Source organism: Mesocricetus auratus, unplaced genomic scaffold, assembly GCF_017639785.1.
Source record: "Mesocricetus auratus isolate SY011 unplaced genomic scaffold, BCM_Maur_2.0 Super-Scaffold_6730, whole genome shotgun sequence".
Classification (NCBI taxonomy): Eukaryota; Metazoa; Chordata; class Mammalia; order Rodentia; family Cricetidae; genus Mesocricetus; species Mesocricetus auratus.
This window is the reverse complement of record NW_024429184.1, coordinates 32,281,020-32,308,305: the sequence shown is the minus strand read 5'-3', so window position 1 is coordinate 32,308,305 and position 27,286 is coordinate 32,281,020. Positions and strand designations below refer to the sequence as shown.

At 35.8% G+C, this 27,286-nt stretch overlaps 1 protein-coding gene and 1 pseudogene across 1 annotated transcript in view; one reads left to right on the top strand and one right to left on the bottom strand.

The window, feature by feature from the left end:
* Positions 1–27,286, bottom strand: part of Fut9 (fucosyltransferase 9) — a 195,783-nt gene that overhangs the window by 62,728 nt on the left and 105,769 nt on the right. The gene's annotated exons all lie outside the window — the stretch shown is intronic.
* Positions 22,516–22,631, top strand: LOC121139084 (annotated as a pseudogene).

Genomic DNA, 27,286 nt, shown 5'->3' with positions numbered 1-27,286 from the left:
AAAGTGGGGTACAGAACTAAATAGAGAATTCTCAATAGAGGAGTCTAAAATTTCTGAGAGACACTCAAGAAAGTGCTCAACATCCTTAGCCATCAGGGAAATGCAAATCAAAACAACTTTGAGATACCATCTCACTCCTTGACAGAATGGCTAAAATCAAAACACCAGTGATAGTTTATGCTAAAGAGGATATGGAAAGAGGGGAACACTTGCACACTGCTGGTGGGAGTTCCAACTCATACAGCCACTTTGGAAAACACTATTGAGACTCCTCAAGAAAATGGGAATCAGTCTACCACAAGATCCAGCAATTCCACTCTTAGGCATATACCGAAAGATGCACATTCATACAACAAAGACATCTGTTCTACTATGTTCATAGCAGCATTATTTGGAAAAACCAGAACCTGGAAGCAACCAAGATGTTCCTCAATTGAAGAGTGGATAGAGTGGTACATTTACCCAATGGTGTACTCCTCAGCAGAACAAAACAATGGAATCTTGAACTTTACAGGCAAATGTATGGCAGTAGAAGAAACCATCCTGAGTGATGTAACCCATTCACAAAAAGGCAAACACTATGTATTCACACATATATGGATTTTAGGCATGAAATAGAGGAGTGCCAGTCTACAATCCCACTGCCAGAGAGTCTGGGAAACAGGGAGAATCCAAAGAAAGATATGTATGATACCTCAGAGAAGGGGAATTGGACAGGATCTCTTGAGGGGAATGGGAGCATGGGGGGAGTGGAGAGGGCGCTGAAAGAATGAGAGGGGAAAAGAGGAAAGGAGAGGAGGATATGGGGGAGTAAGAAGGTTGAATCAGTGGAAGGATAGAGGAGAGCAGGATGAGAGATGCCATAATAGAGGGAACCATTTGGGGTTTGAGGAGAGATCTGGCACTAGTGAGATTTCCAGAGATCTACAAGGATGACACCAACTGGCAATCTAACCAATAATGGAAAGGCTACCTTAAATGCCCTTTCCTGATAATGTGACTGACGACTTCCTTGTATGCCATCCTAGAGCCTTCATCCAGTGACTGATAGAAGCAGAGGCAGACACCCACAGATAAACACTGAACTGAACTCTTGGAAACCAGTTGCAGAGAGATAGGAGTGATGAGCAAAGTGGCCAAGACTGGGCTGGTGAAACCCACAGAAACAGCTGACCTGGACAAGGGGGAGCTCATGGACCCCAGACTAATGGCTGAGAGGCCAGAATGGGACTGATCCAGACCCCTAAAATGTGATGAGGCCTCGTAATTCTTTGGAGCTTCAGGCAATATGCCAGTATTTATCACTGGCATCCAAACAGACTTTGGGAGTCCATTCCACATGGAGGGATACTCTCTCAGCCTGGACACATCGGGGAGGGCTTAAACCCTGCCCTGGATGATATGACAGACTTTAGAGATCCCCCATGAAGGGCCTAACCCTCCCTAGAGACTGGAGTGGGGACTGGGTGAGGGGTTGGGGAGGGTTCATGGAGAGCGGGGGAGGAGGACAGGGAGTGGGAGCTGGGATTGACATGTGAAGCAAGCTTGTTTCTAACTTAAACAAAAAAATAAATGAAATATGTGGTTAAATTTTCATGTATTAAGTGGTGAATTACAAATTTCTTATGTTTATATAATCTCAATCCTTTTAAAAAATATATGCCTGGAACCTCATATACATTGAGCAATATAAAATTTTTGCGACTTAAACTCTCCCACACCAACTCCATGCTTTGGAATATTTAACCGAATTTGTCAGACTGGTGTAAATGTAGAAAACCCAGTAATAAACATCCTTCACTGAATGTTTCCAATTCTCATCCTACTGTGTAATTTTACCTGAAAGAAAACTATAGTTTGAAAGCTCAGCAGTTTGAGTTGGTTCATTTAAATAAGCCCTCCACAACAGATGAACTTGATGATTATTTGCTTATATCTATTATTAATGACAGCTGTTGACTAGAATCTGTCATCCAAATCACTCAGACATCTATGGAGTCCACAGAGCCAATAATTGCTGGAAACAGAAGGGGCTCTGGTGGTCCACCTGAACCCCATTTCCCATTCTGTGGGTAAGAATCTGAGTCCTTGAATGGCCTGAGTACAAGGACATTTACTCATTTATTGTAGAACTGACATTTTTTTTTTGCATCTCTAGCTCATTGAATAATTTGCTGCAATTAGCGGTAAGAAAATAATTATGATTAGTGCAGTTTGTGAGATATTTTGAATGTTGCAAATGGTTTCTAATGCAGGGCTGGCCTTCAACAAACTGTAATTGATTAATTTTTTTTCAAAACATAAATGTTTCTTTTAAGGTATTCTTCATTTAGTAGAGTTTAAAACTGCTTTTGCCTCCAGTGTTCCTTATCTCATGCACAGTATTTCAGTACCTTTATTGTCCTGTGGTACAGTATTAAATGTACTTCTTTCTTCTAAAATACTGACTACATCTCAGCACCTGTATATATTTTATCAACACACACCGCCCATCTTTTAAGAACATTTAAGGGTTAATTAGACAGGCATTTCCACCCTGACTAGCCTTTCCCAGGTAGTGTTGCATTGTGCATACCACAATTATTTGCTGGATGTGATGGTGTGATAGGAATGGCCCACAAAGGGTCATATATTTAAACGTTTTGTCATTTGGGAGTGGCCATACTTGACAGGGATTAGGAGGTGTGGTCTTGCTGGAGTAGGTATGACCTTGCTGGAGGAAGTGTGTCACTCTGAGTAGGCTTGGGGGTTTCAAGTGCTCAAGCCAGGCCCAGGTCCAGGGTCTCGGATTTTCTCTCTCTCTCTCTTTCTCTGTGTGTGCTTTTGTGTGTGTGTGTGTGTATGTGTGTGTGTGTGTGTGTGTCTATCTGTCTGTCTGTCTGTCTCTGTCTCTCTCTCCTTCCTACTTGCCCAACTGACTGTAGAGTCTCAGTTACCTATCCAGTACCATGTCTACCTGCATGTCTCCATGCTTCCTCTTGTGACAATAATAGAATAATGTCTTAATATAAGTAAACCCCAATTAAATGTTTTCTTTTTTTTTTGAGTTGTGTAGTCATGGCATCTCTTCACAGGAATAGAACACTTACTAAGACACTGGATGAACCAACTGGTATCTTTCCCTTCTAAATCAGCAAGGAAGTAAAGAGACCAGACATCTTTACTGTGGCTGCAATACATGGCAAGCTTCACAGTGATCTGAAACATGAGAAGACATATGTCTTTCTTTAGGCTTACAGCGATAAACTCTAATACCTTTAATATTTTGTATCCCATGGTGTCCCTTTTTTTTCTTTTCTTTACAATCAATTTGGTAATACTATGCATGATGCAAGTTAGGAAAAGGACGGTGCTATTAAAATACAGGGATTTGGAGAGGGCAGCATTGCTTCCTTTTTATGCAGATGGTAATTATATTTGCACTGGCTATTATTCTGGGCTCTGAATTTTCAGCTTTCCATTTAGTGTCTGGAAGAAAGGCATTTGGTTGTGAGATTCCTTATTTTTTATTATGAAATAGTAAGGGAGCTAAAGTAAGCCTAATTAAATTTCTGCTATTCAAAGACAGTAAAATTTCAGCTCCAAATTTAGTGCTATACAATTAGGATTGTCAATTAACAGTAATAAAACTGTGGCTGGAGCAGACCTGTGAGCATATTTAGCTGGTTTTGGATGTACTCTGAAATAAATTAAACATTTATTTTAGCACTGTAGAGTAAAATTTTTACCAAGTTGTAAAGCTGTTTTTATAATAATGTGGAAAAAATGAAAATGTATATATAATGCAAAATTAGAGACATTTCTTTGACTTATATATTTATTAAAGTGATAACCTGCAACTAATTTGCTTCCTGTAAACGTAATTTTTCAAAAATTAGAAACAAAAATGCATATGTAGGATGCTTGAAGAAAATTTAACTGGCACCAATTGTCAGGAAGTGCAGGGATTTATTTATGTTTATGGTCATTATTTATTTTATATCTTTTAAAATTTTTTATATTTAGTCTTATTCTTTTCCTCCCCCAACCCTTTTCAGGTGTTTTCCTTTTTCTCTGCCCACCTAACTTTAAATTCTTTCTCTTGAATTAGTATTCTTCAGTGAGGTGACAATGTATCAGCTATACTCTGGGGAAGGTCCCATGACAGCCAACACAAAGTGGACTCCATGCATTGTTGGTCTTTGTGAAATATGGGTGTTTATACTGAAATGCAAAGATATAATCTTTCACGGTACCCTTTTCAATTCGAAAATTTGTATGTCAAATATACATTAGGTATTCATATTAGATTTGGTATATGAAACATCTACAAGAATGGTTTACAAATACAAATATTAACTATAAATAAGAAAAAAATTGTGGTTGCTTTTACAATTATTATTTATGCAGTCTTCCTGATCCCTCTGTGAGAGGTGCTGTGTAAGGATACAGCACAGGAAAATACACAGAGGTACATAGTCCAGGGAAGTTCATGGCATTTAGAAACTCCCAGCTGACGATACTGGGAGAACATTCATTCTTCTGCCGAAAGCCAACCAAGTGATTCCTTTCTAAGTTTGATTGGGATTCAGAACTCTTTCTATGATCCTGGCCTATAGCATTCCTGAGTCCTATCCCTGCCTTTCTTGTGATTTACGTTTCAATTCCAGCTTTCTGATTGTTGCCTCCACTGCCTCAGGATACTAGCAAATCTATTAGAGGTTTTCTACAGGTTTTACAAGGTACCCTCTTTCATATGATTCAGATTTGATTTTGGAGTTTCTTTGACAATTCTTTCTAAAATGTGCTCCACTCATATTTTGGATAATCTTTATGTGTTTCTTCTTCAATTCCCTTACTTCCCAGTATACTGTAGATCAGACTTACACGTTTTTAACTTTTTCTGCTTATAAAATGATGTCTTCTGAATTCATTGAAATGTCCAAAATTCCCCCAAACAGTGCATGTCACACAACAGGTACTAATGGTATATGCGTAGATGGCTAATATTCATAAAGCAAGGATGCATCTCGTAAAAACTCTGATAGGATAAAACACGGAGAAAGTGATAAAAGGGTACATTCCTTCTGTCATGGGACTCTGTGCTCGCTTTCAGTGTGAAGTTCTTTCAGTCCATTTTCTGTAAAACAGTTTCTCTCATGGTATGTACTGATAGGGCACCATCTTTCCTTCATATTCTTCCCATTTGAGCGAGAAGATAGAAGTGTATAATTTTCTGAGAAATTGTGAAAATACATCTATAATTGTTATAAATAAGCCCATGTTTAGAATGTGGAGTATATTGATGATAGATCTTATATATGAAATTAATTCATTCTTTTTTAGTTAACTGCCTATTTAGACTCGTAATAACTGAAACAACAGAGATTCACTGTGTTCTTAATCAATTTAGTAAAAAGAGTTCTATCTTTATTACCTTCCATAAAAGCCTATTCAGCTTATATAAGGACTCTGAAGTTTCTCCAGGCAATATTGGGCCATGTACAGGCTGCAATGATTCTAATAATAACCAGTTGTTGGAGGGTAAAGCTGACTGATTATATCTTCGCTTCTAATTCAGCAATCTGTTTTTCCTGTTATTTCAATAAGGCATATCACTCTTTTTCCTATCAGCAGAAAAATACATTAAAGCCTTACAGAGCATCAATCACATAATCTTCCTGAATGAAAACCTGCTGTTCTTTGTGGATAATATTGGAAGCCACAAATATCAATCATTCAAGTAATTGAGGAAAACAATAATCAAAAGAAATTAGAAATTTCCTACAAAAGCAAGAGTCATGAATTATATAATAAACTGGCTCACCCTGGTGTGTGTGTGTGTGTGTGTGTGTGTGTGTGTGTGTGTGTGTGTACACAGCCAAAAAGTTCATCTTGAGAATACATCCCGGGGAGTGTGCTGAATAAGAAGGGTGAGCAAGAGACCCAGAGAGAAGAGGAAGAGCCGGTCGATGATATAATGCAGTTGTCTTGCTGCTTAAGACACTATTGAATTTTGCTTTTCTGAGTCAGGTGCAGAAACAAGAAACATAAAACTAGGTAGATGGGAGACCATCTTAAATAATTTATATGATTATCCTTTCTTCTTCCCTTTATCACATGAGTTTCTAATGTGTGACAAGGCACATTTCCCATTTGTTCATAAAAGATAATGACTTAGTCCTTGGTTCTAAAATCTCAGCTCACTGTCAAAATTCATGTCTTTATAGTTTGAAATGACCTTGTTGGACAAACACCGATAGCTCTAAAGTAAGTAATGACATTGTAGTCCATACACATATAATCAGAAAAAATAATTCCTGAGAGTTTGTGGTTGAGAAATGAAAAAAATGGAAGCAAAAAGGGACAGGAATGGAGGAAAGAAGAAGAAGATGAAAGTAGGAGAGGAAAGAGAAATGGAATAAATAGTGGGAGTAAGAAGGAAGGGAGGAATATATTATGATATAGTGTGATACTGTGATCTTTAAGATTCATTTTCTGCCTTAACTACCAACATTTGTGAAATAAGCTCCAACTTTCTAAGGACATGACAGGTAGTTCTCTCTTGTTGCTTCATCTCATATTCTTCCTATATGGAAAACCACATTACAGAGAATATTTGCTAAACCTCTTGACATTCCCAGATAACTCTCTTCTGTTGGGAATTTAATGTGCATGAATACTCTCATTCTAAGGCCCAGAAAGCTCTTAGGATTTAGGTTTTTGTTTCCCAATATCTAAGGCAGTGCCTTGACCTTTCTATATGCACCATATAAGCTTACAGAAAAAAAATGCTTGTAGAGGATTTCACCAGTGTATCAAATATATTCCTGATGTTACATATGAGAAATGGCTGTACAAGATGGTTTTTGGAGGCCCTGAAATGCAGTGATTCATTTGCTTGCCCAAAGGGGCAAATGGTTATGAAGATCACATGACATACCTATGTGATATGAAATTACAGTATGAGATTTTAAATAATCATTGTAATCAAATATGGGGATCTTATATGCTGTCCCGGATAGCTCTGCTCCTTCATTGTTTTTGAGACAGGATCTCACATTTGGACAATTATGATCTAGTTCTTACTTTTCTACAATTAATTTGAAAATTTAATAGGCAATTACATAGTAATTATATTACTTCTACCTTCTTCATATTTTCTCGTGCCCATTTTACCCTCTCTCGTATTCATGATTGATATACTGTAATTAATTTTGTTATACACACACATGCACATAGCACATTTATGTTTGAGACAGAGTTCATTTTGAGTCCAATTAGTGTTGTTCTTATCTGCATGTGTCTATAGTTGACCACATAGCATTGAGTTCTCAAACCTGATAATAACATTTCTCTATCTCTGAACAACCACTGACTGCCTACAGCTCATAATCTAGGATTCAGGCCTTGCAAAATTTCCCTGCATCAATGTTGGTATGATCACTGGTGTAGTCTTTGTTGGTCTTGTGCAGGCAGCCGTGCTGTTGAATTCATGGGTTCAACATACTTGTCCTGCTAGAAGACATTATCTGCCAAAGTTGTCAAAGTTCTCAAGCCATTCAAAACTTTCTGTTCCCTCTTGCTTATATTTGGCTGGGTACCATAAGGTCACTAATTATCTGCAGGTTTTCATCAACATGATTTTTGCTTCAGTCATTATGGACTTTCTACATATGATGACAATTCAGGAATCTGAATTAATCAACCATTCATTTGCTTGTATATTTTTATTTCTCTTGACATGTGTTCTCTTATTTTTCTTTTCATTAGTGTAAAGTTTCTTGAAATAAGTACACATATGGTCTATCACAAACACATTTGCTTTCACCTTATCCCTTATTTGGGCTTTGTTCTGTTGTTTCACTGAAAGTAAGCTGGCCATAAACACTTAGCAATTAGTAAATCATTATTAAGCTCAATTTATAGTGTTTGATATATTTATATTACTTAATATTTCCAATGACACTGGCAATCTCTCCTTTCCTTTTTTCTTCACTTAATATCTTTGTCTCTGTACTCTGATGCTATTCTAGCTGTAAAATATAGTTATCCAACATTTAATTCTTGCTGATATGTGTTACTCTATTTCACATCCTGACTGGAATCTCTGAGGGACTTCCTCCATTTCTGTGACTCTGGTTGCTTTATGTGCTTGCATAGGTCTTGGGTCTAGGCTTTTCATTGAATTCCATGATTCTATATCACAATATACACATATCCATATATATGAATCTATCTGTCTATTTCTTATCTTTCCTTTAATAAGTCTTAATTTATTGAGTTATTCTGATATTCACAAATACTTGTATTTAATTCTAACCCATCAGTATACATCCAACAAATGTTGCATACTGAAATTTCTCTCCAATAAATTTTATCTATTTTCCAATATTATTATAATTATCCTCATTCCTTTTAGATAGTTTATTTTATTATGGAAATTTTCATAAGAAAATTTCTAATTTTACCCATTACATTGCCACCAAAGTAGTCAGTCACAGAAAATATACTTAAAAAAGCATTGGCTTTTTCAATAAGACTTAAAATATTCTTCATAACCTGGGCGATATTGGCTTTTAAAGCTTTCTTTTAATGGTTTCAAAATGCCTTTATTTTTTGGCAGATATCTCTCCTTTGATATTTACCAAAACATTTTTTTTGTTAGAAGCAAGAAACTTAGGTAACGTTTCTTAATCTATGTCACTATAAAACACTGTTTTTCTCCCATGGAAGAGTTGAGAACCTTAGAACTGACAGCATTGTAATATTAAGGAAATGATGAAGTAGGCATTGCCTGGATTTTATTATCAAGATAATATTATAAAAACATGAATAACAACAATAAAATGTATTTTGAAAGAAAGGAATAAACTATTGTTTCCACTGTGTGTTGTACAGTGGAACAACCTGCTGGAAATATAAGACTTTTTGAAGGAATTTCAAAGTCATAATTAATTATAAGTCAAAAAATTAAAATAAATTCATGTATGTTTAAATTTGGCAAAGAGTATACATTCTTTTAGAAAAATATTCTCAACACAGAAGTTGGTGTGTGTTTACTGTTATTTAAATATAAACATAATATAGGACAAAAAGAAATTGCTTATGGCCAGAGAGCTGGTAGGAATTCAGTTCCTAGCACTCACTTGGGATGGCTTACTGCTGCCTGTCACTCCAGCTAGAACCAATGCTTTTGCATTCTTGGCATTCATACACTTCTATGCACACACACACAGTTGTATAAACATATACATACAAATAAAAATACAACAAGTAAGTCCTTAAAAATAAAAGGACACACCAGTTCTAAGAGTACAGATATAAATCCATATACCCAAACACAACTTCCTTTTAATAAAGATGCCAAATTTTTACATGGAAGAAAACATAGTATCTTTAAGAAAGAATGGGGACCAAGAAAGGCCTTACCCTCCCTGGGGAATAATTTGGGAATTGGATGGGGGGCTGAAGGGGCTGGTGGAGGAACAAGGGAGGAGGGGTGGGAGAGGGAGCTGGGAATGACATGTGAAGCCTTCATGTTTGTAATTTAAATAAAAGCATATATTGAGGGAAAAAGAGTGTGGGAAAACTGGATATTTACATGTACAAAAAATGAAACTTGATCCTTATCTTTCATCCTGCACACACGTCAATTACCAATTGATCAAAGACTTCAAGTTAGACTGGAAAACTTGAAAGCTCTATAAAAAAGAGGAGAGAATATATTTTTAATATATGATTAGTAAGGACATTCTGGGTAGGTCTTCTCTCACCAAGGAGATGGACTCTCAGACAACCTATGGGGCTTCATTTAGAATTTGCTTTTATTTAGACTTCACTGTCCTTTCTGTATTCTATTATGGATTTCAGATGGACAACGTATTTTAGCCAATCATATTTCTTAAAATTAAGCCCACACTCACTTTAATTCCTTGATATTCATGCAGTCACTTTCCCACTGAAAGCATAAAGGGTGGATGGGTATATTATTTAGCCCTGGATTTGATCATACGCACAATGTATCAAAATGACTTCTAAGCATTTGTGTTAACACTCATAGATCGCGAGTGCCATTAATTAACCTTGGAAAGTCATGAAAGAAGATACCCCTTGTTCCTTCTGACTGTAGTGGAATACAGAAAGGTCATGAAAGTCTTCCAAATAAAAGCACATGTATAAGGAAGGATTTAGGAGTTATACATGAGAGAAACGTATCTTTGAATCTTTGCAGAAAGGTGTCAAGTCTCATTGTTCTCATGCCTTGAGACTCCTCACAGTTTTGAATCAATAAGTTCATTATAAATATGTGTAGGCTGATCTTAGAACTCAACATCATATTCATTAGCTGGTGGCACCCCTTTGTCTCCCCCCTGTGCCTTCCTATCAGCAGCAAGCACAACAGAGTAAAGAATAGCAGAGTTTTACATTTTCTGGGCACATCCTTACCCATTATAGTATCCATGACTTTTTTTTTATATCACCAGTGGTCAGCATTTCCTTAAATGTTGAATGATGAGAAAAATTAATTGGATTGGATTGTCCTGCAGCTAGTGTCTCTAACTTCAAGCTGTCTAAGTATTGGTGCTAATGTATAGCCTCTGCCATTTTCTTATTAAAATCCTCCCTGGAACAATATAAGTGGTCCTCACTCATTTTTCAACCCAAAGGAATATTGTCTGAGGCTAAAACACTTGTCAATGCTCTGTTTTCTTGGTTTCCTTTCTTAGGAGGCAGAAAAATTTGTTAATCTGAAACTATTTTAATCTCACATTCTTCATCTATGTATGTTCTTTTTCTTTCTTTCTTTCTTTCTTTCTTTCTTTCTTTCTTTCTTTCTTTCTTTCTTTCTTTCTTTTGGTTTTTACGAGACAGGGTTTCTCTGTATTGTTTTGGAGGCTGTTGGTCCAGCCCAGCCTCGAACTCACAGAGATCTGCCTGCCTCTGCCTCTGCCTCCCGAGTGCTGGGATTAAAGGTGTGTGCCACCACTGCCCAGTCATCTATTTATATTCTATTACAATATTTAGCAAACATAATATTTCTAGCAAAAATTCAGGAAAACTGAATTCCTTTCAAATGACATCTTATTACAATAAAGCAAACTTGTTTCCTACTTGGTAAGTTGTTGACTTTGAAAATATTAGCCATGCAAGCATATAAAACCAGGCACACTGAAAGAAGACAACTTATTGTAGGTAAGTTGTAGAGATACTGAGGCAATTTGTTATGCATGAGATAACCATCTGAATCATGTCTCTTAATTCTGCCCAATACCTAAGGAAATTTGGAGCTTAGCTTCATATTTATCTCAGACATGAAGATGAGCAGATAGTTGATTAGTAACATTGCTCAGCATTTCTCATCAGAAAATTCTTAGAGCTAAGTTCTGAATCTAATATTTATTAGTGGTGGTTTAGGAAACTACTAATGACATTAGTAACAGCAAACCCCAATCATTGACTGCTTAGATGTTTTCATGAAATTAGACAATGCTATATTCCTTTGCTAAGTTTTCCTGAATCTTGTATTCTGAGCTTTGTTTTCAGCTATAAACAGGGTTTCTTTCTAGTTTTCTCTTTGTTTTTTCTTGACAATGACATTTGATTTTCACTATGGTCTACATTAAGAAATGTATTTTATATCAATATGTAGAATGTGTGCACACAATAATAGAGTAGAACACTTGAACACATACATACACACCTCTTAATAAACGCATCCTGAACCAAACAAAAGGATCTTTCTGTATTTGCCTTGAATCTATAATAAGCATCTGATAATGGAATTTAGTTTAGAGCAATTCTGATTCACAATGTTTTTAAGATTACTCATGGAAATTATTATAGACCTTTTAAATTTTGGAAAAAAATTAAAGTACCATAAAACATATCATAATATGTTTAATCAGAAAAGAAATGGCTATGTCCAAGTCATTAAAACATACAAAATAAAAGCTCTAATGATTTACAAAAGTCCTCTGTTGCCAAGATGCCAAGCTAAAGTCCTTGTGTTGCCAAACTGCCAAGTTATGTCCTTCCATCTTTACAACTTTGTTGGGAACAAATACTAAAAACATACTCTATGTTATATATTCTGAACAGTAGAAGTAAGCTGATGTATTATCTGAATCATGATTCTGATAGGATGCGCACATTTCCAACAACAAAACAAGATATGCATATTCATAAGATAGGTAGACAGAAAGCTGGTTAAGGGAAGGGCAGCTAAGATATAACTTTTTAGGACTTTTATGAATTACTCAATGCTTGAAATCATTATTCCCCCTGTACTGGAAATCAAAACCAAGACCTTGTGTGTCAAGCAAATACACTACCAGTTTACCAGTTTGATATATCTGTAGCCCATGGCATTTCTGTTTTTTTCCGATAGAGTCTCATTACAGAGCTCAGGATAACCTTGATCCAAAGATCCTTCTACCTATACATTGGAATTTCTAAATTTACCAACATATACCACCATTCCCAGCTACTCTTACATATGCTGCATTAGAGGAAATGTTTCAAAATCTAGTTTTATCAAGGAAGAATTACTATAATACAGAAAGTATTAGTAGTTATCGAAAAATATTTAGTATGTAACAGAAAAGAGTTTTATATTTGTTCTGAAATCAATTGATGTAATGTTAAGGTAGGAGAATGTGTCAGAAAGAATGGATTTGGTAGGGAGAAAGCATTGCTTGATGGTTTCTTTTGTCTCACGGGTTTTAGATAAAGATGGGCAAATCTCTAACTTTAAAAATGTATTCATATGAGAAATACATTTTAATACCTATTCATAAAAGTATGGTAATAGTAAAAATAACTCCATTAATTTAGTGACCTGTTTTAGAGTCAGTCAAGCACATTTGGGTCATCCACCCACTCATGCACTCTCTTCTTCAATTCTTCTCCAGTTTATAGGGAATTGCATACTTGTTTGGGAATAGGGCATGAGTCTTCTGTATACCTTCCAAACAATAGGATACCTTTCTCACCTTGATTTCTTAGGAGAGTTTGTGAGAATAAGCCCCTGAGGATCCTGTGAAAGCTGAACTATGTCAGGCATCCAGATATGTTTGATCAGTTATGTATATTTGAGACGTGCCCATGAGTCTAGAAGTGGCAGTACAGAAATGACCTCTGCAAACCTCCTCAAAAAAGAAACTTGCAGCAAATGTGGGAATCTTCATTATAGCTGAATAGTGATTATTAAGATCAGAAAAGATTGGAAACAGAGGGCTGTATATGGGAAACAGGCTGTAATGTCACTGCTCCTGCAGTCACTATAGATTTCCTTCAGTGCCACAGTCACTTAAAACATAGATACATAAGGAGAGGGAAAGAACACAGGAAGAAGGAAAACCAAGCACTCCTCCACAAGATAACTGGTTGAATAGTAGGCAGCTGTAGTTTCAAAAGTCATTCATGACATTATCTATACTTTATTCACACATTAATATAAATGGCATATAACTGAAATTAAAAGAGGGCGATGCCAATATGCATTCGAAGAAAAGAGACATAGTGACTGATAGACAAAATGTTGTGCTCAGTTTAAATTTACTAAGGACTTTGCATAATCAGGGACTAGGCACGGCACTAAAACGTGTATAATTGTCATCAAACTGACACATTTGAGGCTGATGTTATGCTTCACATGATTTACATCTGGCCCCCAACACACACACACACACACACACACACACACACACACACACACACACACACAGTGTCAAGACAAAGCTAAAAACAGGATATTACGGTTTCTATTCTCACAGTGCATTTGAAAATATTCATGGTGCTTAAATAAAATCATATAACGTGCTTAAGAAAAATGTGTAAAAGGTGGGTTGAATATTGATTATTGGATAGGCTGAAGTGTATGGGCTTCACCTGTGCTTATTGATTGCATCAACTACCCATTACACAAGTGTCTAACAACCAATGACTTATGAGGGTGTTTAAACAAGGGAATAGGTGTCTACTCAATTCTTAAAAGCAATTCTAGATACATAGACTTTATGTTATTTATACAGTCAATATTAATGTTGGACAGACAAAGGCAGCTGTTGGTGAAAATAATGAAACTTTAATTTTCCCATCAGGTTTGATGGTTCTTCATTTTATCTATTTAGAAACATCTCACTTTTTATATAATATGGTCAACTTGATTCCACTTGAATTCTTTAAGTGCCGCAGGCATATGCATTTGCTTCAATCACCTACAGTTGCATAAAGCTTATGACTGACAGTGCTGTCTGTGGAATAATTTATATTTTATTTCCTTCCTACTGTTTAAAGAATAGTTATAAATTATCATGCAAGCTGCCTCCATAGCCATAAATCATAACTTGGAATTCATAAAGGAGAGTGAAAAATCACTTTCCATTTTATGCCATTTAGTTCTCAATGGTGAGCATTTTCTTCCCTGTACATTTTCTCCCAGATGTTTAATGTATGGCAAGTAGAAAGCTTTTATTTAAAGTGCTTATAAAGTCTCTTTGTTTCTCTTCTCCTCTTCCTTCTATTCTTTTATGATCTTTCTGCCTCAGTCTCCCTAATGCTGCAATGACGCTATCCCTCCTGTTCTTCCTGCCCCTCCACGTCATCCTTCTCCATTTATTAAACCACATACACTCATTATCTTTCTCTTAAGATCGCAGATCTTGGATAGCTTTACTGGATCATCTGCCCGCAATTTCACTCCTTCAGTTTCAAGCACAAGTCATGGCCATAACAATGCATCATCATCCGAGGTTGGCTTAAGAAAGGTCTCAGGACAAGTGCTCCTATGCTATTCACTTTTTTAAAAATCCACCTGTAGTAACCTCAGGGATCCCGGTGACTCTTGCTGTAGGTATTCTCCAGTATGCTACTGAAATGGTAGCTCAGACGCTGAAGGTCAATCTCCTTAGGGACTCCATTGCCTAGAAGGAAGTCTTGTAGATATGCCAACAGAACTGGAGTAATAGCCTATCATTGCATTCAGATAGAAACACGAGTTGTGGGAGATACCTCCTTACTTTTACTTTATTTTACTGAAATGAGTGAGGTAACTTATAGCGAAGTGATCATACACTACACTAAATACTCGAGCCAAGGATAGTTGAGGGTTATCTTAAGGACTGCCTGCCCCAGCTGTCATCTCTCCTATGTCATTCTTACTCTTTCAGCTCCTGTTTTCATCTGAAACCATAATGATATATAAAAGTATGCCCATATAATATTCTAAAATAAAAAATACTACTGACATTTTATATCAGTCATAGACATACATATTATTTTATGTAAGTGTTTTAAATAGAGAAAAATGAGCCAGTTTTGCCTGCCTATGGAAGACCAGAGTGTAGAGTGACATATAGATCCAGTTCATTAGAAATCGGGGGGCAGGGGACAAAGACTCTGCTGGAAGTTCCACTAAAAGCCATTCCTGTTAGAATTTTGCAAGTAATCATTCCTCATTTTGTTCATGCCTTGATAACCTGAGCAGAGTTAAACACACAAGTAATGAACAATTTTATTTGACAAAAGAAATGCAAATTTCAAGACAGGAAAGCTTTTAGGCTATGACATAGATACTGTTCATTTATCTTATTAAGGCCTACGGTGAGGGTGATAGATGATAGATGATAGATAGATGATAGATAGATAGATAGATAGATGTAGATAGATGAGAGATGATAGGTAGATATAGATAGTAGATAGCAGAGTGATATGAAAATTGTACAGTTTAATGAGTAACAAAGTGTCGCTAAGTTTAAAATTTTATTTCTTATCAACCATTGCTTTAGATTTAGTTTGTGCTTGCTCTCTCAAGCATTGATGGTACATCATTAGATCATTTATGTGATATTTCTCTGATGTTTAAATCTACTTGTTCATAGCTGTCTTATTTATTCTTTTAGTTGTATTGGTTACATCACAAAGTTTTGGTAAGTTGTACCCTCGTTTCCATTTGATTATAAGAACTTTTGCTGGCTTTCTTTCTTTTCTTTTGTTTTTTTTGCTATTGATTGTTTTGGATTACAGAATCTTTTAAAAAATTATTCCTGACATCTACAATGTACATTTCATGTACATTTCAGTCTCATATTGTTTATATGGAGTGTTTTCTGTTGATGTCTAGTTTTACTTCACCAAGAACCAATAGTTTAAAAGAAATAATTCCAGCTCTTTTATCTATTTTAAACCTTCCTCTAGACTCAAGATGTCTTTCAGAGAAAGTACCATGGGCTATTGGGTGGAGCATGTATTCTGTTTTTGTTGCATGCGTGTATTATTGTACTATTCCATGGATATGTTTTACATCTATTTATTCTATGATATGTTTTACTTCTGATGTTTCTGTGTTGGATTGCTTTTTTATCTAAATTGAAAGTGGAATACTGAAGAAACCACTAGAATTGCATCTGGACCTATCTGAATTTTAAGCTCATTAATACTTATCTCAGGAAATTGGGAATTCACCAGATTCACTCAAATGTATTTACAGGTTTTACATCATTTTGATGAATTACTTTCCATATCAATATGGAAGCTGTTTTATTTCAGATATTAGAATATCAATATCAGCTTATCTTTGGCATTCGTTCACTTGGGAAATTGATTTCCATCTTTTGACTCTCAGTTAGTAGGCATTTTTACCTATGAGGTTTACTTTTTGGAGAGAAAGAACAAGAGAATTTAGTTTTATTTTTTAATGAAGTTATTCAGACTGTATCTTTCCTTTTAGAAAATTATTTCCTGTATTTATGAGATTAGAATTATATCAGTTTTCTCTTCCCTTTTCTTCCCTTTCCTTTCCTTCAAATGCTGTCATCTATCCCTCCCTGTTTTCTTCCAAATTGAAATCCTCTTGTTTTATTAATTATTGTTACATGTATATATATATATATTCATACACAAATATTCCTAAATATGATGTGCTCAGTTTGCATATCTATATTTTCAAAGCTGGCCATTCCTATTGCATAATCAATTTGTGATCTTTTTCCTGGTAAAGACTATTTCTCTTCACATTCCTAGTTGTATGCAGTTATTTTTGTAGGTTTGAGGCATATTAGAGTTTCCTCTACTTACTTTGGCATGCCTATTGCTGTCATCCTTGTTCAGCTCATGTTTAGTCCATCATATTGATGAGAGTTTATGGGTGTAGCTTTTGACATTGCTAGAAAACACGGTTTCATAGTAAACGTCTTAATTAAAATCTTAAAATCTTCCCATCAATATTTACTCAATGTTTAGTGAGAATTGGGTTCATGTGTTGTTTTATAAATGTATCCAGTATTAATGAGCTCCACAACTATGCATATTGATTTGCTGTTATTTCCTGTAATGATCTTTGTATGTTGCAAAGATACGTTTCGTAGATGGGTGGTGCGGGGAACTACACTTATATCTGAAAATTTGGAGCTCAGGGCCTCCAGTGAGAGATACCTCACTCAATATGATCTTTTCTAATTCCATCCATTTCTTGGGTTAGACCCTAGAAAAGAATACAAAGTGGATTTTTTCATGTGACTTAGGGACATTTACATTTAAGATTATTATTCTTATTACGGATGGTTAATTAATTCCCTTCAATTTATTAGTCACTTTCTTGGATTACTAGCTGATTGATACACACACACACACAGAGATAGGATTCCCTAGAGTAGTAGTTCTCAAACTTCCTAATCCTGCCACTCTTTAATTCAGTTCCTAATGTTGTGATGACTCCCAACTATAAAATTATTGTGTTGCTGCTTCACAACTGTAATTTTGCTACTGTTATGTATCATAGTATAAACATATGATATGCAAAATATAACAATGACAAGACTCGAAAGATTTTATTTTGTGCTAAAGGCCTGGAAGTTTGTCTGATAGACTCCTTAGAAGACAAAGAAGCTATATTTTGATGTAAGGACAGGATGAAAATCAGTAGCATCAGCAAAGTAGCTGTACCCTACTAGTAAGGAACAAGAGCAGGTAGGGGATAAGCAACAGCTATTCCATAGGACCTCTTACTCTGTGACCCATTTCTGTAAGGTGTCACCCACTCTGGGAAAAGAGCTTTAGTCCTGTAACTATTCTTTCCAGGAAACACTGTTACAGATTCTCCCAATGGAATTTGTCTTATTTGATTCAGGTTTTAATCAGGTTTACAGCAAACGTAAGTATCTTGCTAATATGTAAGTATTCAGGGGATGGCTGGCTTTCTAAGATGGGGATGATGGATACCTTCTGAGTCTCCTTTGTTCATTAGTAATTTCATGAACTTTCTTTCCTCTGCTCTTGTGATTGAGAATGTCTTTTCTACTCTGTTATGTACATGACTGCTTTGATGACGCCTTAGTGTGTGCATGTCTTGAAATATACTTACAATTTTCCTAGATAAGGCAAATTTGGTTAGCATTTTTATGTTCTCAGGGCTTGAAATGTATTCATCCATGCTTCTCCTGTTTCAAGTGTTGCTAATGAGAGATATGATACTCTCATGCTTTTGCCATTGCTGGTGCATTGGTATTCTTCTTTTCCTTCATTCATTTGTTCCTTCCTTCTTTTATTCTTCCTTCCTCTCTTTTTTGCTTTTGGTTTTTTGAGACAAGATTTGTCTGTGTAGTCCTGGCTGTCCCAAAAATATTTCTGTAGACCAGACTTGCCTCAAACTCGGATATCTCCCTGCTTCTGCTTCCCAAGGCATGAGCCATCACGCCTGGTCCCTTTATGGCCCTTAGGAATATTTCTTTACTTTGTATTTTTGGCAAATTCACTATTACATATCATGACTTGTTCTTCTTTTGCCATGTATGTTTAGATTTATAAATGTTTAGTTTATTTTGCTGATGTTCTTGTTCATTTTGTAGATGGTTTTCTCTAGGTTGCTGAATTTCCCTGCCTGTCTGTGATCTCTTTGTGATCACTGATCATTTTTACTAAGACAGTTTTGAAATTTTCACACAGCATTTAGCCTACAGCATTGTCTTTGAATTTACTAACTGAAGTTATGATCTTTTGGAGTAATAAATTGTTTTTCTTCTTAATGTTAATCACGTTGTGAGCTACTATGTGGATGTGGAACCCAGGTCCTCTTCAAGAGCAGCAAAGACTCTTAACTACTAAGCCATCTCTCCAGCCTGTTGTGTTGTTGTTAATATGGACTTTGAGATTAAATTGATAAAAGTGTAAATAGTTTATACAGGAAAGAAAGCTACTGTAATCTCAAGTAAGGGCAAGCATGATGTGACTCTACAACACTCTGAGAAGGCTTATTAGAAACAACAGAAAAAGAACTTAGTATTGAAGAAACTATGATTATTAGTCCTGCTCAGAATTCTGGACACGGAGGTGGTAGGTTACAGGAATTCAAAAATTTTCCCTTTCCAAGCTATATATCCTTGTCTCACATAAGGAGAATATTACCTGCAAGAAAGTTGTGTGATTTAGCCTGAAGCCAGTTACTATCTTGCACAGATGTAGCACGCATGCTGACAGTGTTTGTTGCTTTAATTATTATGCATAGTTTTACCATTGCTGTCTTTCATTTTGGATTTTTATTATTCTCAAATGAGAAAAGTTAGTTTACCTGTCTTAAGTGATAAAGAGTCAGGTAGCTCCAATTAGTGTTCGATACAGAGTTGCATAATTCCTTTAGTGAAGAAATTAGTAATAGAAAATGGGAAATAACTAATGCAAACAAGATTTATCTTTTTTATGATTTCTCCTGTGAATGAAGTGGGTGCTACATATTTTCCATATATAATTTCACTATGACATAGCTATCTTCTGAAAGAGGGTTCTTATGAAGTGTGAATTAGACAGGAGATGTCATGTGAGCCAGTAAATGGAAAAGATGGGAATCATTTATTATTTTGAAATTATCTAATCTTGAAATTCAAGCTCTCTCTCAAGGTTGACATTGGAGTGAGTCATCAGCTGATAGTGCAGCAAATAATTCTCCAAGAGTGAAAGAGCAGGGTACCCAACATCATGTCAGCTAGGGTCCCTTTCACTGCCATATTTCTCAAGAACAGGAAGAGCCCTTTTTGGAAAATGCAGGACAAGAGAAGAATGAAGTTATTGTTTGCATCATGAGTTAACAGAAGCCTGGAATTAGAGAAAGCGAATCCAACATTGAAGGAAGAAATTTATATTTAAATTTATATTTAAAAAAAAGAAGTGGACAAGAAAACAGAGAAGGATGAGAAGAAGGAAAGGATTTTGTATTATTCTAGAATAAATTCAAAGAGTAAAATTTGTAATAGAGAAAGAGATAATGCAAAAACAAAAATATTAGCACGAAATAAAGATCATCAAATACCACAATAGAGTAAGTTTTCAGAGAAAACCAGCACCAAGAACTAAGATTAAAAATAATTAATATTCATGATTACAGCAATGGACAGAGTGGTAAGCTCTGCTTCTTCAGAGATTGAGAAGGGAAGACCTTGAAATCAAGGTCATTCTGGGTTATATCAAGAAACCTTATCTCAAAAATGTATGACTCTATAAACATACAAAATGTTATAAATTTTTATATTGAAATAGAATGTACGTTTTCTTGTATAACTTTATTAATTTATAAAACATGTTCGCCTTTCCATCTTATTTGCACTATCTTCTGGGTAGTAACTTTCTGTATTCATTGCACTGTTTGACACCTGCCAAAGCATTTCTTATCAAAAGTTCAATCCCACATATGAAAATCCATTCTGTCCTTCACAAATGCAGAGAGCTCAACTGGCTCCTATTGTCTCTAAGACATTAGCTTGACGGCTACAGGATGCCCTGGCCGCAGTGGTGAATGACTCCTATCTAAATAGCAATAAACTTGGGTCCAGGTAGTTTTACTCTCACCCTGAAGGCTGGGTGACACATGCAGTTATGTAGTGCCTGAAGACCAAGTAGTACATGCAGCTACAGAGTGTTTTCACATGATAGTAGAAGTCTTCTGCCATGGTTCCCACCTTTGGTTGATTACTGGATATGGTACATGAATAGACTGAGGCACACTCAGGATAAACTGAAATTGCCCTCCTGACAGCTACTCTGTGTCTCTATGACTTTTAACTTTCTTAGCTAGCCTTTCCCTCAACCACACTTTCCCCACTCAGGAATGGACCTGGGACTGATTAGCTGGACCCGACTGCAGCCCCACAAACACCAGTCCACAATATCCTACTTTTCCTATTGGAAATTGCTCCTTGGTAGTCTTCATCGTTGCTCGGCCTTCCCCACAAGTTTATTTTTTTTCTAATAGGGTTGTATCAAATAGCTTGAGAACAGAAAGACCTCAGGCTCCTGGGAGACAGTTGATTTTTTTTCTGCAGCTGTGGTAGCAAATTGTCACCTGCAGTAGTTTTTAAAACGCTGACTTAATCAATGACAGCTCTCTATGCTATCAGAATGGATTTCTCATGCATGTGAAGGATGGATGGCAGTACACCTCAGTGAACACACATTTGCAAGTCAACCAGATAGGAACAACACACACTTCAAAAAGTCACTTGATCCAAAGAATACACTTCAGAGAGTTCATCAATCAATGGCATTCTCATCTCAGGTACCACGTGTTTACAAGGGAAATTCATAGAATTAATTCTCTCCAAATCTGACAATCACTGCATGTTACTATTCCTCAGGAACCTGGGTAATTTTACCAGCCTTGTTTTCTCTGATAATCTTCATGATTTGTATATTCTACTCATTCGTATACATTCAAAAATTTCAGGTTTACGCTTTGGCTTGAAATTAAGGGTTGGTTTTTATCCTTTTGGCAACTAAGAATTCTGTGGCTAATAATCATGTGCAAATACAGAGTAAAAGAAAAATGGCCAAATAGCTGTAAATTCTGGCATAGTAGGGTTTCGAATGAAATGTATTTGGATTGGTCTTCAATAAGTCTATAATTCTTATTGTAACGAGAGAAATGAGGATAAATTTCTGCATTCAATAACTCTAACCAGCCATCCCAAACTCTATAAAAATTCTAATGCCCTACAAGATTTCTGAGAATTCCAGGGATGTCATGATTCCTTATATTTAGGGTTCTTGGCACTTGCCTGAAAATTTATTTTTAAAATTCAATCCTGTATTATCCAACATAAATATTGCCTTCCCTCTGGTTGCTTAGACCTGACATGGAAATTATCTGTTAATCTTTCTCTCCATTTTATACTGAATATTCACATAAGACATGTAAAAGATTAGCAGATGGTCCTAAAATTTTAGGGCAAAGGATCTCACATCACAGCAAAGAAGCTACTATGGAACACAGACCATCATGTTCCTAAAACTCTTATTGCCTCACTAACACCTCTCATTTCCTGCTGAAGACGCCACATGTTCTCACTCTATTGCCTAAGATAGCCCTCCGTCTTCAGTGTAGCCTCTGAGAATAAGTACAACTTGGCATGGTATTCCATCATCCTAAAGCAACATTGTGATTTACTTTGAAGGCAGTATTGCAAATCCAGGCATGTAAAATACACTGTATGTATTTTAGGAGGGAGTCAGTAAATAACATTAATTTAAAGTTACAAAATTTAGATTATTATCATTTTTATGCCTTTTGGCTAAGGTCAAGGGAAGTATCTGTTCTTATCAGTTTAAAATTTAGATTTGTATCCTGTTATTTTAAAGTATTAAAACAAGGTGGATTTAAAATGTCATAGTATACAGAATAGTGAAAATTAAGATTTTTTTGAAAAGATAAAGAGAAACCAATATAATATTATTTATCTCTTCTCCTACTTCTTCCTCTACCCTATACTCTATGTAGCAACTTCAGTTTAAACTTTACCATTCCATCATTCCCCTTACCTTTTTACATGAAACTTTCATAATTTAAGTTTTTGTAATAACTAAATAATATTCAAGTATGTAAATATACTATATTTTCAATATTCATTCACTAGTTGATGGACGTCTAGGTCATTTATATTTCCTGGATGTTGTGAATATTGACAAGCAGATAACTCTATAAGGTAGGAGAGTATGATATGCACTCTTTTATGTAATATCCAGGATTGACATAGCTGGATCACATGGTAGATATATTTTTAGCACTTTGAGGGACATCCAGACTGATTTTTTTTCCAAGAGAGACTGTCCTGGAACTAGCTCTTGTAGAGCTAGTAGGTCTTGAAATCATACAGATTCACATGCCTCTGCCTCCTGAGTACTGCGATTAAAGGTGAGTGCCACCAATGCCCAGCCACACTGATTTTTATAGTAACTTGACAGTCAGAGACTATTGCTGAAGATACTTGAATCATAGAACATGGCTAAATTTAACTCGTATGGACTTAAAACTTTCATCCCTGCTGGCTAGCTTTTATACTTCTAGAAAGTACTATACATGCCACTAGAAGACAAAAGTAATCATTAATGGCACCCACCTGTGAACACTCTTAGATACAATAATGACTGACCTAACAAGACTTACTCAGTGGTGAAATAGTTGCATGAACATCAGGGCAATCACCAATTACTTTCCAAATAGATATGAGCCCTGCTACACAAGATGAAACCTATACCAGACACCATTTTTGGCTCAAAAAGCTATGATTATGCAGGTCAGTGGCCCTAGAAGAAGACCTATTTCTATTGTTCTGCTAAATGGACATAGTATTAAACCGACCCCTAATGGCTTTTAGCTATAAACATAGATGAACACATTTCTTAACTCCCACCTAAGAAGTTTCTATTCACAAATAAATGACTATTGATAGAGACTCACAACTTGCCAAGGTAAAGAGAGTAAGAGACCACATAATAGAGAATACTATGTGGAGTATACATATACTACACTGCCCTGGCAAGACTCAGAGATCATTGTGAAAAACAGGACAGAAAATATAAGTTTCACAGATGGTAGATGAAGGAAGAAGTCCCCTCTAAATATAGCAGGGCATATATGCAAATATGAACTCACAGTGATTATAACAGCTAACAAAAAAACCTGTGCAAGCCCAACCAAGATCAATTTCACTATGGAGAGGGAAGCTTGACAAACATTCACATTCCTAGCCATAGAACTAGTGACTTTGTTAGCTTCTGGGAGGAGATACAGTTTTCTCTATGAGCATAGTCCCGGGTTATGTCAGTCACTATCCTCCAGTGGAAGACCACACATCCAACAATATTTAGTCAGCACAAAAAGCATCTTGATGGGATTTCTAAACTGGGCATAAAGTTCAGTGGATTTGAACAGGGGTTTTAATTGGGAAGAATTGAGGGAAGAATGTGAATATGACCAAAACCCATTGTTTGAAACTCTCAGAGAACTAATAAAACTAAATAACAAACAAATGAAACCAAAATAAAGGAAGAAGAAAATGGTTCAAAGAAACTGAAAATCTTGAAGGATGGTTCATTTCACAAGCTAGAAAATCCATATGACAAATACATGGCTTTAAGTAATTGTGGTTTTAAGCAAAAGTGGAGTATTTTTTAATCTGCTTCTACTCATTCTAAATACAGTCATATAAATATTCACTCACATTGCTTTCCATAGAAGGGTTTGGTGACTGTGAAGTATGTTTTTGTCTCTTTATAGTGTAGCTACAGAGAAGCCAAAGGCTCCTGTAAAAATTTAAGACCAACTTGAAAGTAATAAAAGATAATTTCTGAATATTTTGTTGACCAGGCCTTTATTTCCCTTGACACATATTATAAAGCATACACATTGAGGTACTTATAGCTGGCTACTAAAATAATAAAGTATCATTAGAATACATAATAAGCAAACAAAATAAGATAGTACAATAGGTAGTCCTTCTCAGCCATTGAATTTTACTCTACTTTTTTGCATAAATTAAATAAACTAGTAATTTCTTTAGGAGACAAAACATAAATATAAACTTAGTTGTCTGCCAAATATTCTAGGTTCCATGGTACTGTGTATCTGGAGCCTTGTTCCTTAGCTCCTTTAAATGAACTTTCCATATATGGTTATGACTTGTTTGTGATGTGTATGGTATAATTGAAGAACTTGTTATATGTTATCCATTCAGTTCCCTCCTCCTCATTATACCCTATGAATCTGTCTGTATTTCCATCTACTTTTACAACAGGAATTACATCCTGATATATGAAAGACACTCAGTCACAGGACTGCAGATCTCTCTCATACTCAAAGTCCTTCCCAGGCTTCTGATAATTCATGAAATAGCTGTCTTCTTAAGGAAGGCAGTTTTCTGAACTGAAAACAAAATGTGCCTCATGGCAATGTGCTTAGGAATTCAACACAAGAATTTTAAGTGCATATTATCCACCAGACAGCAGAGTAGGAAAATGCAGTATGAAAAACTTTTGAATAATCTCTTAATGAAACCAAAAGAATGTCATGAATAAATTGAAGTAGGCTTTAGCACAGAAGCAGGGGCTTGGAAGAGTGAAAACAAAAATACTGGTAGTTCTAAATATTCAAATACATTGGGAGGTAGATTTGAGAACATTATTTGCACAGCATCATTTACATTTGGCAGTTACTAGGTAAAATTTGCATTGGGCTGACCAGGCTGAACTTCTGTCTCCCTTTACCTGCTTGCTTTTCATGCTGTCAAAGACAGGTTTCAAGGGTATATGCCAGCATGGGACCGATCCAGAACCCCTGAATGTGAGAGTCAGTGAGGAGGCCTGGGCTACCTATGGGGTCCTGAGCAGTGGATCAGTGTCTATCCCTCGAATACTCACAGACATCGTGTGTCCATAACACAAAGAGGGATGCTCTCTTTGCCTGGACTCTTAGGGAAGTGCCTGGACCCTACCCTGAGTGAAGTGATAGACTCTAGATATCCCCTATGGGGAAGGAATTGGCAATAGGGTGGGAGGATGAGAGGGGGGATGGAGGGTGTGGGAGGAGGGAAGGGAGAGGGAACTGAGATTGACATGTAAAATAAGCTATTTAAAATAAAAAAAGGCTATAGCAATCATGGTGATTTCCCCATTGTGTCTATTTGATCAGATGAGCAATACTGTTAAAGAATACAGAGCTACATGGGCTACAAAGGAATGGAGACTGAAATTTTTCATAGCTTAGATAGTGTGTTATTAAAATGTAAACATATGTGAATAACTTTAATAACTATTACATTTTAAGTCACAAAGGAACACCTATATAAAAGAGTAAAACAAGAGGTTGTAAAGAAACTATGGTAAACGGAGCAAATGATAAAATATTTCTACTGAAGAGTAGAAAGGTTTATATTTCCCATAAAATGACCTTTATAGTCATAGTGTTACCATTTGTTTTTTAATTTTAATTAAACAAAATTATGGAGTGTTAGTGTCATGTTTTCATATATGTATCTAGTAGGTAGTGATAAAATCAGGGTCACTTACACTACCTTCTCAAACATTTAAAACATATTATTTTGATCAAAACTTAATACACTTTTACCAAACCTAGTGTGGTATTTCAATGCAAATATTTTATATGTATTGATCAATTCGGTAGAATTAATACATCTCTTCTTATATATATTTGGAGAATATATGTGACAGGCTACAGTGAACTCTAATCTCCACTGCGTGCTGTAGATACTAGATTTGACATTGCTACCAAACAATGACTCTATTATTATTATTAGCCATGGAGAAGGGCAATCACAATGTTTTCCTCAATATAAGTTAAAACTCATTGCATGTTATATTTCCGTGGGCACCGGTGATCCTCCTGTCTTGGATTCACCAGTAGTTGGGATTGTAGCTATGTAACCACACTTAGTACTTTAATAAGAAAAATACCCAGAGACTGATATTAGGGTTCAACTTCAATCTGAATAACAGAAAAGCAGAGCAGTTGGCTACTAGCTTTCATCTTTAGCTCAGGATGAAAGGGCTGATGCACGAATGAGCTCTTTACCAAGTCTTAAACTGCTGTCTCTCCTAAGTGTGGATGAAGAATGAATACCTGATACTGACTACTAAAGATACTATGTCTATCTTTTATACCCCTCTAGTGCTGGAACTAAAGGCATGAAATCTGTTACTCTTTTAGACTGATTCATTCTTGGTTATCACTGGGTGGCCTTGAACACAGAGAGATCCATCTATCTCTTAATCCTGAGTCTATGATTAAAGGTGTGTACCACCACCACCTAGCTTCTGGATGCTGGGATTAAAGGTGTGTATCATCACTGTCTGATCTCTACAGCTTGAAGCTGACTTTGCTTTTCTGAATTGTCAAGCAAGCCTTAATAAACCATAGATAATATATCACTATATAGTATACTATTTTCTAGATAGTCATCTATTTATCTGCAAATTACAGGATTTCATTCTTATTTACTGAGGAATAGAATTTCATTATTTATGGTGG